The sequence below is a fragment of the Gossypium hirsutum genome, chromosome D05 (genome assembly GCF_007990345.1).
Source record: "Gossypium hirsutum isolate 1008001.06 chromosome D05, Gossypium_hirsutum_v2.1, whole genome shotgun sequence".
Classification (NCBI taxonomy): Eukaryota; Viridiplantae; Streptophyta; class Magnoliopsida; order Malvales; family Malvaceae; genus Gossypium; species Gossypium hirsutum.
The window spans coordinates 2296033-2306198 of record NC_053441.1 but is presented as its reverse complement, the minus strand read 5'-3'; positions in this window follow the sequence as shown (position 1 = coordinate 2306198).

The following is a 10166-nucleotide window of genomic DNA, read 5'->3' as shown; positions in this document are numbered from 1 at the left end:
TTTACAATCTTAGAAATAACACCCATTAAATTAGAACTCATAACACATTCGGAGAATTTTGTGTTTACGTTTTGAGGGTTCTTTGTTTTTCGGGTTTTCGGGTTTAGTTTTTATCTTCATCTTTTGTACTCTTCATTCTTTTGCCATTATAGTAAAATTATCTTTGCCCGTGGTTTTTTATCCTCTTTGGAGGATTTTTTCACGTTAAATTTGTGTGTTCATCTTCTCAATTTCTTCTGCTATTTTTACTTGTTTGTTGCTTAATCGGGACGATCCTAACAAGTGGTATCAGAGCTAGTTCAATTTTCATATATCAGCCCGTTCAGAGATGGCAGCAACAATGTTTGAAATTGAGAAGTTCGATGGTGAGACAAGTTTTAATTTGTGGCAAGTTCGGATGATGGCAATTCTAGTTCAAAACGGCTTGAAAAAGGTTGTTACAGGGAAAAAGCTTGAGAATCTAAATCAAACAGAATGGGAAGAGCTTGATGAAAAGGCCTTGTCTGCAATCCAGTTGTGCCTCGTGAATACAGTATTGCAGGAGGTATTGATGGAGAAGACCTCATTCGCCTTGTGGAAAAGGTTAGAAACTCTTTATGCGACTAAGTCTCTGGCTAACCGTTTAGTGTTGAAACAACGTCTATTTACGTTTCGCATGAACGAATGTGAGCTTCTTAAAGATCACATCAGTCAATTCATTACTCTTTTAAATGATTTAAAGAACGTTGAGGTTCATATTGACGATGAAGATCAAGTTATGCTATTATTGTGCTCTTTACCCTCTTCATACAAGTCTTTCAGGGAGACCCTGATTTATGGCAGAGACAAACTCTCGTTCGAATATGTGAAGGGTTATTTTTTGAGTAGAGACAAACTCGACAATGAGTTTGGTTTGAATAGCAAAGCAGATAGGCAAGCTTCCGTTTTGGTAGCATCAAAGAAACGAGACAAAATGTGTCGCTATTGTAAAAAGTTAGGTCACGTCAAAGCAGATTGTTTTAAACTGCGAAATAAAAGAGCTGCTGAGAGTAACGAGGAAGATATAGTTGGTGCTAATTTGGTCGATTAAGGTGGTGATGATTTCTTGTTAGTGTCAACGAGCGACAACTCCAAGCTTAAGTCTGAGTGGATCCTAGATTCAGGATGTTCTTTCCACATGTGTCCCAATAGAGAATGGTTCTCCACATACAGTTCAGTTGAAGGTGGAGTTGTGCACATGGGAAACGATTCATCTAGTAAGATAATCGGTATTGGTACTGTTAAAATTAGGATACACAATGGGACGATTATGACACTATCAGATGTAAGGTATGTACCTAATTTATGAAAGAATCTCAGCTCCTTAAGTATTTTAGACTTGAAAGGATGCAAAATCAAAATCGAGTCGGGCGACATTAAAGTATCTCTTGGAGCTCTCGTTTTGTTAAAAGGTAAAAGAACTGGCAGTCTTTATATTCTGGAATGTTCTACAGTGACCGGTGAAATCGAATGTCCCTCGTCCGTTATGGAGTCAAAGTCAACTAGTTTGGAGCAGAGGCAACTTGGTCATAGGAGGGAAAAAGGTATGACCGTTTCGTTGAAGAGAAGTTCTCTTTTGGATGCAGATTTTAAATAGTTAGGGCACTGTGTTCGTGAAAATCAGACCCGGGTTAGTTTTGATTTGGCAGTGCATAAGTCGAAGGCTAGAAGTCTTCCAGCTTCTAAGCATAGATTCGACTCAGTTAATTCCCTACATAGTTCAAGATAGGCCCGTGGCGGGTTTTGGCAAAGATGGCAGTGAGAGAATTCGTGTCAAGGTGAATATTGCTAGAGTTGTGTGACCCAAATTCTAAGAGATTGCTTGCAAGTCAAGTTAAACAAAAATATATTTTCTTTCTAGAAGATTTAGTATTTATTAGTATAATATATTTAGCATTTATTAGTATAGTTTATTTGACTTACTAATTTAGCCTATAAATAGGCTCTTTTACAATCTTAGAAATAACACCCATTAAATTAGAACTCATAACACATTTAGAAAATTTTGTGTTTACGTTTTGAGGGTTCTTTGTTTTTCGGGTTTTTGGGTTTAGTTTTTATCTTCATCTTTTGTACTCTTCATTCTTTTGCCATTATAGTAAAATTATCTTTGCCCGTAGTTTCTTATCCTATTTGGAGGGATTTTTTCACGTTAAATTTGTGTGTTCATCTTCTCAATTTCTTCTGCTATTTTTACTTGTTTGTTGCTTAATCGGGACGATCCTAACAGTTTTTATTTAAAAATATAATTTGATTTAAAAAAAAAGAAATGATGATAAATTTTAATAAAAAAATAAATTAACAAAAAATAAAAGCCTACAACAAAGACTTATGATCTATTAATAATGTTTATTTAACATATTTAAATATATCGTATCAAATTAAAAAAGCTTTAGTCGGCGTTTTAGTATATTTTCCAAATGGCATGATAGAGGGTTGGAGTCGAAGACCCTACACCTGCACCTACATCTACATGGACTCATCTGTCCGTTAATCACGCAATATGAATATCGTTAATTTTTTATTAGGACTGAAGTTAAAATATCTCAAGTTTTATTAGCATTGCACGTGTGATCTGTTTCCAATAAGCTTAGTCTTGAAAAAAGTGGATTAATTTTGGATTTTTTTTTCTTCATATTTTCTACATATGTTCTGTATCTGATTACAAGATTTGACTTCTTTTTCTCCATATGTTATTTCTTAATCAACTTTTTAATTTCTAGAACCTCAAGTACGTAGTTTACATTCGAGCAATTAATTACTCCCTCCAAAGTCATTTACTTTCTCTGATTCAAAATTAAAATCCAGTACAAACAAGGATTTTGACAGCGAACAAAGTGCAGCGCTAATTAATTAAGGTGATCGGTCCGGTACATTTCTGTCGAATGTCTGTCTCATTATTGCAGAACCGACACCTCCAGTTAAGATCCTGATCAAGCTATCAATAAAAATAAGGATAAAAATATTGCGAAAGATTTTAGTTTATATTAAAAATTAAATTATTTTTTATTTTATATTAAAAAGTAAGAAAATTATTTCGTGTATTTTTAAATTAAAGAATAATTTTTAAATTTTTTATTCATTTATATTTTTAAAAACTGTCGTATTTAATGAAATAATTAGACAAATATAAATAAATTTTAATAATAAAAATTGATGAAATTTTTAATTAAAAATCATTTTATTTTTTAACAAAAAGAGTAAAATATTATTTTATTCCTAATATAAATTCCTCTTTTACAAATTTCTAACTTAATCTAGTCTAGTAAATTACACTAACAATGCAAAGTGATAAGACTATAAAACCAATGTCCCAAGAAAAAAAGGAAAATGGATGTCGTGATCGGACCATACTTTCTGGTAAGGGATAGGGGACAAGATGAATCTTAAAAACAGAAGCTTTGGACCCCATGCAGGATTTGATTAAACATAAGGGATGGAATCGCAAAACTCTCTTTCTTTTTTTTCTTAGTCTCGGATAAACCATCATACGGCTGCACAAATCCGACACTTCAGCTTTTACATCAACTGCAAATTAAGGCCATGAACCATGGAAAAATGCAACCCCACCACCCCACACACAAGCGCGCGCGCACACATATATTTATTTACAGCTACATCACTATATGCACCCCCAAAGATTCTTCATGTAATAAGAAACAAGCTGTTCATCACCACAAGAATCACATTCCCATTTACAGAATAGTTAGGCCAACTTTCATTACCCCAACAAAATAATAAATGAAACCAAACTGCACAACCCCTCTGTTAAAATATTTGTCACGTTTCAATGGCATCTTAGAAGTAGGATATGAAACAAAAGCCTGAATCCTTTATTTATTTATTTGTTGTACGTCCCATTAGCTTTTTTATCAAAGGGGTCCCCCATATGGCATCATGTGAATTATTGAGAGCGAGAGAGGAGGGACTTGAAACCCTACCTCATCTTAATTACCAACAAATCAGTACATAAAATTGATTAAGGTTTTTTTTTTTGGCTATATGGCTGAAATCTCATATACAGCAATCAAAGCATCACCATTGGTCAGTTTGCAGCTTTCATGGAGAAATCATGAAACAATAATTGGTGGCCACGGGTGATAGACTTTGAGAGTAGGATCGTATTGGCTATATGACAAAAAAAAGGCAGTAAGAAATTCAGCATATATATAAAATGGAATTCAGGGTTTGATGTATTTGTTACATTTAATGCATAATAAATGTGTTGAGGGTACAGACAGGAAAATCTATAATGATCATATTTATTTAATTATAAAAAAAATGAATGAAAAACTGGGTTGACATTTGAACTGCAAAATAAATGCATTATATGAGATGACTCACCAACCATATACTATATTAATGTCAATTTCAGAATCAATAGGATATTGGGAGGTCTAATATATGCATGAAAGTATCATCCATTTAGCATTGTCTTGTAGGTATTGTTAACTTGTGAGGTCAATTTGGTTTGAGAACTTAAACCAAAAGAATAAAGAAAATGGGACTAAATTTAAAGAAAACCCATTTGGGAGTGAACTATATATGCTTTAGCTAAAAAGGGAAAAATGGGTTTGAAATTGGAAGTTCTTAGGCTTTGGTAAATTGTAATAATATTCTTTCTTTTTTAGTGGAAGTTATAGTTGGAATCATTTTTATTTTTATTTTTATTGGTGTGATGAGTGACAGGGTGATGTGATAGCAAGTGGCCTTAGGGTTCTGGAATTTTAATCGTCTCAATTCTCATGATAAGATGCACAATAGGGTACATGTAGAAGTCTTGCATATATTGGAAGACTTTGAGTGACCTATTCACTATGGAGATGGTAGCCTTTTGGCCAGTGGAATTTACATCCAAAAACATCGGTGGGATTTGACTTCCTTGGCAATTTTTTTTTCTTTTTTGATTCAAGGATAAAGGAAGGGATTTCAACTCCAAATGTAATGTTAAGAAGAGCTTAAGTAGAATCTATATTTGCCCAGAAAGGCAATATTTACTTTGAAACCAGATTGGGAAAGGAACTAAGTGAAGAAGGAGAGATGCATCTTATTAAGAACAGAAGTTGATAAAGAGTATTCTCGGATTTATAACCTTATGAGTGGAGGCTATGATTAAAATCACATTAAGACGTGAGATTTAGTGCACTTAAATAATATTTGGAGAGTATTTAGTTTCTTTTTATTAAATTGATTTAATCTCTCATAAATCAATCTAATTGAATTAGATTTCAAAAGATGACATAATTAAATCAATTTTAGATCAGTTGGTTTGATCGACTAATCGACTTGAGTTATTGGGCTTTTATAATATATGTTTATTTTATATTATAAATTATAGATACATTTTAAATAATTAAAAATATATTAAATTAAGTCTACTTTTTTCACCGGGTCGATTTGAAAATTCAAAAACCGATAACCAATTGAAATAACCAATAAAACTAAACCATAAACGAAAAATAGTTGAAACCAAAACCAATTAAATCGTTTGGTATTGATTTTCTCGATTTTGATTGAAAATTGCTCTTCCCTACAAATAACTACTTAAATCTAAATATTAAATTGTTTGATGATATGAATTATTAGGGTTGTCAAAATTCTAAGATGTGGTTTAAACCATGCATTAGTTTTTTCATTCTTATAGAGATGATCAAACATGGCATTTGTTTGCAAAACTGGAAACCTATAACAAATCCATATTACTTTTGTTCTTTGCCCAGAAACCTTCCTTTAAGGTCATATCACATAATGAAATCTCTGCTGATCCATGAAAATAATAGGTGAAATTTTCACCATTAAAGTTCATGGTCCATTAATTTTGGATTGGATGTTGGAAATAGTGGTGGGTATATATTGTCCAATAAAACACCACCTCAAATAGACCAATGGGCCACTCTTCATTAATCTGGACTCCAAAAGTCTCAACCCCAGCAACTAGCAGAGAAATTTAAGACTTGAATTCAGAATTGAATGTCTACAATAATTTAGGCAGTTGACAAAAGATAATCATATATTGAGTCAACAAATTGTTTGAGAAAGTTCCTTCTATAGGAACAAAATTCCTCTGCCTTCAATTGGACTAATATAATTAGACATTAACTGAGTTTTGATTCATTACCCTGGGACTTTCAATGGCTGGTGAAGGATTTGGAAAAAGAAAGTCGATTCCCCAAGGAGTAAATAACCTTGACGCCAAACTCAGTTAATGTATAATTATATTAGTCTATGTGTCAATAATTTGTTGGAGGGACGTCCAAATATGGGGCAGAGGAGTTTTATTCGTAGGGAATGTAGCTATTTTTGTGTTGAAAATTTTAAAGATTTAAAAAATAAACATTGTTTTCTTATTTCTTTAATTTAAAAGAAATATATATATAATCAGTTTTTGTAGCAACTTAGGTTGCATATATATAGCATAATTCTCAATTTTTATATATATATTTTTTATCTTTTAGCTAAATTCAAATCACTTTTTTTTTAACAAAAATATTAGTTTTTTAACGATATTGGCATGACAACCCGTATGGCAGTTCACGTGTACTAAATGTTGACACTATTTATCTTATATGCCACATCAACAAATAATTTAATAATCTAAAAATATTCAAAAAATATTGTAAAATTTTGCATTCAATGCACATGGATTGTAATGCAGACGACCATGTTTAAGAATTTAATATTTTAGTCAATATATCTGTTAAAAAAACTAATAATTTAACTCTTTTCAAAAGGTTAATTTGACAATTTAACTCTATTTTTTTAATTGAGGATTAAATTTAACTTTGAAAAAAAAATAAGGGTAATAAAATATGTAAATATCAAAAACTAAATTTATTATTATGTAATATTTTGGGTTTGGATGGTTAAAAATGACTTAACTTGGTAGATTTAGGTGCATGGTAAACTTATAATACAAAAATTATGAAAAAAAAATAGAGCAGAATAGAAGCTTCAAGCATAATTACTATATTATTGAAAAAGATAATACAAATGAAAACAGAGTTTGGATATCTGACTAATCCCATTTTGTGTTTTTATGCCAATTTAGCGGACAACTCCATCCAATTGAACTCTGACATTTTATTCCCCATTTTTTGAACATGCACCTCTTTTTATATTAAGTCAATACATGAATCTGTGTTGACTTATTTTTAAGCGGTCAAAAACAAATTGCAAGATTAGTGGATTTTAGCACATGGAGAATCCAACCTTTTTTTTTTTTTTTACTTTATAAAAACACAAATCTAGGCATATTTATTAAACAATATTTATTTATTTTACTTCATGAATCTAATTTTTCTTATCTTGTAATTTGAGTTCAAATATTCTAATTAATATTTTCATTATTACTAAAACCTAATTAAGGTATCCAGAAAATTTTCCACTTTTTACATCACATTTTTATTTTTAAAGAAATAATAACCTTAACTTTAACTTTAACTAGGAAAAAAATATCATTATTTTTTAATTTGAAAATATTATTTATTTTCATAAATTTTTCTAATAAAATATATATCGATTTACATTACTTGATTTTTTTTTGGTCTTTAAAAAGGTTACATGCTTGGTTCAGTGGTTCACACGTGTGGCAGGATGTGGGCCAGTGACCCATTGGTATTAATGGGCCATCAGTCACGTGATCTGGCATGTGAGGTCAAATAAGTTTCCTTTTTTGCCTTTCGTACTTCGCTCGGGCACTAATTTGCTTAAACTTCAGCGATCGTCCACCGTTGGATCTAATGATGGTATTTTGAATTGTGAATTGATTTTGACCCAACACTCGGCTAAACCCATCATTATCCCATGTTTAAAGAACACACGGGTGATGGGGCCTTTTTACTGAAATATCCTTCCTTCCCCGTCAATTTACTGCCACCACCATATTCTTAAAATTATATTTTCATTAAATTTATATAAAACCATATATTCATTAAATGCTAATCCAAGTTGAATTAGTATTTAAAACATTATATTCTAAATTTGATTCGAATTTATAAGTAAATTTAATAATATTAATTTGTATTGTTATAGTAATTATCTCATTCAAGTCCCGTCAAATCGATCAATTAAATCACTAAGTAAAATTTTGATAATAAGAAAGTATAAAAGTTTTTATTTAAGTTTTAGCACACATGGAGTCCGGGAAAAATCCCTATTAAATAGTAAAATTATATTAAAAATACATTTTAACCCTTAAATATATATATATACTTCTTCATTCAAATTATAATTACTATATTATAAAATCATAATTTAATTTCCCAAACATTTATTATTTAATTCCAGCTCAAAGGATTATTATCCTAATCTTAATAACACTATACCAAAATCCTTTGTAATTTTTTCCAAACTCTCTAGAATCAATATTGGAGGTCACATGTATGAATAATATATATTGTAATGGGACAAATTTTGTGAGACTAGAATTTATAGTTTTTATTTAATTACCAACACAATGTGGAAGCAATGATTAAAGCTCTCGCACTTTAAAAAAACCCTCCCCTATTCTTATCCCAAAGTTTAGGATTTAAATTCTAATATTATTATCCCCTCCTTATTATACAAAAATAATATTTTTTATTTAGTCTTGAAAAATTAAAATCCAACTACCACAACCACCCACTTTCTTCCTGTCCTGTCCTTTCCTTTCCTTTTCTTAACGAAGGTGCTTCAATCTAAAAGCTAAAATCGTCATCAAAGAAATAATGATTAGATTTTAAGCATTATTCACATATAGAAACCAACATTAATGAGCGTTGTTATCATCTATAAACATACAAAATCATGTATAACTTCCATTTTTTTAATTTAATTTGCGTTTCAGTTTTAACACATGATTTATATATGCACATTAAAAGCAATTTAATTACAAGTAGATTCATTCTTTTTAAATTTTGTAAAAAAAAGCATGCACATATGATATTAACAACTCATTATCTTAATTTTTTTAAAAAAAATAAGATGGAACATCTTATATGATATCAAATAACATTTTTTAAAAAATGAATTTTAGAATTTAGTGTGCAAAATCTAAAAGCATGAATATAAAAGCTTTTTCTAAAGTTTAGGAAAATGACTCTTAAAAAAACACTTGTCTCATAACTAATAAAGTTGGATGCAATTATTTCTCTCTATTTATTTGCCTTTGCCCTTTGACTTATTCTATGTTAGCGGACTAACTTTCCAACACATGAAAGCTATGTGAAAAAGATAGTGCAAAATTAATGAACCACAAATTCATTATTCTTATATAGAATTAAAAAACAATATAAGTGATTGAGTGGAAGAAAAACAACAAAGTGGAAATTATAATTTTATATATATATATAAGAAGACAAAAAAAAACAAGGATTAAAATAAATAAATAAAAAGGGAAAAGAAAAGGTTGGTGTGAGAGCGTATTGGGATCAGTATTTTAGTTGGATATATAAGAAAAAAGACAGGGAGAAATCTGATTAATTATTCATATTGAGAGCGATTGATTTTCCTCCTCCTTTTTAATTTCTTTACTCACATTTGCTTATTTTAATATTGTCGGTCATTATTTTTAACACTTTCTGTTGCATACGAAACCCTAACTTAGTTGATTAATCGTGATACTAGTTCATAATGACTGAAAAAAAATTAAATTATACTTTTAAGGGTATTTATGTTTTTATAGAAAAACATGTTTTCTGATAACCACATTTTCTTCATTAAATTTAATATATTTTCATTTTTTTCTTTATGGATATATCCCATCAAAATAAAAACAATAATGGAAATCCTTAATCCGATCTTAATTAGAAAAGTTACAAGTTTAATAATATATATGGTTTAAATTATCTCTCGGACGTCGAATTTAAAAAAAGTTATCATATGATTACTAATATCGTTGATTTGTTATGTTATAATTACTTAACTATTAACTACTATTAACAGTGTAATGATAACCTTTTTTTCCTTCTTCTTCTCCTAACTCCAAAAGGCATCGTTTGAATCTCCCTCCTCCATGTTATATTAAGCACTTCCCCGCCAACATTTTTCTTTATCTCACTTTGGTTGCGGAGAATCTTTGATGGATGAAAATCCTTAGGTTATTTTAGAATTAGTAAATGTTTTTTTTTTTTGTGAGTTATAAGAGAAAAGTAAAACCTTAACAGCAACGC